Source organism: Rattus norvegicus, chromosome 3 (assembly GCF_021556685.1).
Source record: "Rattus norvegicus strain SHRSP/BbbUtx chromosome 3, alternate assembly SHRSP_T2T, whole genome shotgun sequence".
Classification (NCBI taxonomy): domain Eukaryota; kingdom Metazoa; phylum Chordata; class Mammalia; order Rodentia; family Muridae; genus Rattus; species Rattus norvegicus.
The window spans coordinates 154,718,473-154,721,963 of NC_141536.1; positions in this window are offsets into that span (position 1 = coordinate 154,718,473).

A 3,491-nucleotide genomic window follows, 5' to 3' on the forward strand; every position below is an offset into this window, starting at 1 on the left:
TTGGGGCTAACATGGTGGGAAGCAAACATTGCTTGGATTGGTTCCTGGTTCTAAGGAAACTAAAAAGAAAGCACAAAGGAAGGAAGAAAATACCTCCAAATAGAAACTTGGCCACACTGGGATGGCGTCACTGGAGAAATGGGGAAGTCCAGAGGATGGAGGCCAGGGACTCCTGCTCTCACTGCAGGAGACCTGGAGGAGAGCTCGGGGAGTCCCAGAATTTTTGGAAGCTAGAACCACCAGTTCAGTTGCCATGGGTTCAGGTAGGAGGCCCACGGGAGTGAAACAGGATACACTGTTTCTCCCTGTAAGTGCATTTTATCTGCTTAGTTAAGCTCAGAAAAAAAAAATACTTAGTCACTCTGAGGAGTTGGCCCTTTTACAACTGTTCTTGGAACTGAAGGAACTTGGCGTTTTCTTTTCCCAGTTTTCACATGTGCATGTGTATGTGTGTGTGCATGAGTGTGCACATGTGTGTGTACAAACGTGTATGTACCTGGAGGCCTGAGGTTGGGAATCTATCACCTTGATGGATCTTCCGCTTTGGCCATTGAGGCAGAGTCTCTTGTCGAACCTAGAACTCACTGGCATGGCAAGTTCTTGCCATTCAGCTTGCTCTGGACATCCCTGTCTGCCTTCAGAGGCTGCGGTTTTAGGAAGTCCACTGTTCTCATTTCTATTGGTTTCTGGGGATCAAGAGTCTGGTCTTCATGCTTGCATGCCAAAGGCTGCACTTTCCAATGCTGAGTTATCTCCCAAGCTCTATGGAACTCTTGACAGAACTATGTAATTCAGTGTGTGTGTGTGTGTATGTGTGTGGACATGTGCATGTGTTTGTGTGTGAAAACATGCATGTGTTTGTGTGTGCATGTATGCGTATATGTGTGTGCAAGTGTGAATGTGTGTGTGCACGTGTGCATGGTCATGTATGCACATGTATATGTGTGTCCACTCACAGAGGCCAAAGGTGAGTATCAGATAGATCCCTTGAAGCTGGAGTGACAGGCTTTGGTAAGCCCTTAATGTGGGCCCTGGAAATCTGGACTCTGGTCTCCTGATAGAGCAGGGAGTGCTCTTAATTGCTGAGCCCTCTCTCTAGCTTTTGACTGAACTTGTCGTGTATGCCTTATTGATTGGTATTTTTAAAAATGTCCTTACTGTTTCGTTTTGACACAGAGGTGGACGCAGCCCAGGCTGGTCTCACTCCACTCATCTTTCAATGTCTCTGGTTGATGATGGAAACTATCGCTCTGTGCACCCGTGTGTTCTCCATCTTCTACTGTCCCATGTGTGTGGGTTCCCCTCACACCTCAAGTGCATTCCTCTGTCAGCTTGTGAGGGCTTGTGGGATAGTGGGACTGACTGAAATGGTGAGGCTAGCCGGTTGCCATTCTCGTTGTATCTATGAAGTCCCTTGTCCCATGTTAACTAATGTGACTGTGGGAGACACATTAGGTAGCAGAGCTTCAAGGAAACCATCCAATGGTGAGGAGATAACCCAACTGGTAAAGGGTGAAAATATTGAGCAGAAATTTCAGAGACATGTGTGACCACTGAGCACAGGCACAGAGGCTCAGGCAAAATCACCTTGTGACAGACTACCTTCAAGAAAAAAATCACAGAGACAAACATCAGAGGTTTGCAGAGCACCCTAAGACACCTTGCATCATGGTGGTTCTCCAAGAGGCACCGCCACCATGAGCCAATAGTTTCAGTGTCTTTGGAGGCTAAGCCCTTACTCTATAGCCATATCCTGACCTCAGAAGCTAAGCAGGGTCAGCCTGGCTAGAACTTGGGTAGGAGAAAGCTGACTGAACTTCACTATGACCTGCGCACCTCCAGAAGAGTAGAACAGCTTCATTCAGAATAGGTTCAACTTGAGTCACCACAATGCCCATCAACATGGAGAGTGGATAGAAACAGAGGACAAGGCTGCTCACTGCAAGGAAGAGATAAGGTTGCTGACGAAACCATTGTGCACGGATCTCAAAGAGTATTATGCTAAGCGAAGAAGTCTGACACAATGCACCACTTCACTTGCATGGTGATTCTGGAACATTCAAAATTAAAATGACGTTGACGGATAGTGGTTTGCAGGGGCCGGGAAGATGGGCAGGAGGGGATTGTGTTTTCTCTGGTGATGGCATCTTTTAGATGGTGACTGTCACGGTGGTTATGAGGTTTCCTACACTTGTCAAAACTCATCAAAACGCTCACTTAAAGCCGCTGACTTCCACTGTCTGCAATTAAATTCCCATAAAGCTTATTTTTAAAAGTAGCTTTATGTCACTAACACTAATGGCAAATCACCACTCACTGCCAAAATAGCAGGCAACTGTAAAAACAAATACATATATTTTTAAAGGGTCAGAAAGGAAAACAGACAGCCCAGCTGTTGTGCGTGCCCGTGTCCCAGTCTGTGTTTGTGAGCTCCAAGACTCCAGCTGGGGGTCACATCTGCAGAGCCTTCCCCACCACACAGTAGACCACCCGAGCCGCGCTGGGGACCGTAAGGAGGAAGGTATTTTGAGTGGACATAACGTAGCATCAGTTTGGTGTGGGGAAGCTGTGGTATTACTCCATGACCATGCCAGCCTATGGCATCAGACAGCCAGGAACTGTGTTTGGTAAGACATGATTTCATCTGTGGCCCAGGCAAACACCAATGAATGCGTCATGTCTCCCAGACTTAGCACATGCTGCTCCCTGAGCTGGGATTGCCTTTCCTTCATATCTAAGATAATCAATACCTCCTTACCCTTGAGATTGGTGGTGTCTCGGTTTAAAAGTGCCCCCTCAGATGGGCCTTTTTCTAAAAGTAGCTTGGCGGCTGAGTGAATTTCTTGTGTGTATTTGTCCCCTGCCTCTGACTGACCAGAGGCCCCAGCAGGTTAGAGGCAAGCAGGTCCAGACTGCCCAATGTGGCTTCCCCAGAGCCCTCAGGGGTTCTGTCACCCGGCAGGCTGCTTCAGTTTTCCTTGGCTGCACACTAAATTACCCTGAACTTGGGATGTGTGGTGTCTGTGGATCAGGACAGAAGGTCTGATTTAGCCAGGCCCCCAAGTCAGAATCTCGAAGGCTTCAATCAGAGGGTGGGGGGAGGGCTCAGTGGGTAAAGCGTTTGCTGTGTAAGCATGTGGGCCTGAGTTTGTAGCCCTGGCACTGGAGAGGCAGAGACAGGCAGATTGCAGAGCCTCGCTGGCGGGACCACGGAGCCAAAACAGCGAGTTTCAGGTACAGTGAAGAAGCCTTGTCAATGTGGACAATGACAAAGAAAGACACCCAGACCTTTGGCTTCCATGTGTACATGAGTGGGTGAACACATCTGCTTGCATGTGCACACACACACACAAACTGTATATTCACACACAAAGATTGCAGGTAATATGTGGCGTGGCGCTATTCCACATTTCCAGAACTGTTGAAGAATTCATCACCCGTGACTGCTGACCTCTGAGCAGCCACAGTGTTTTTGTGTGTGCGAGTGTGTA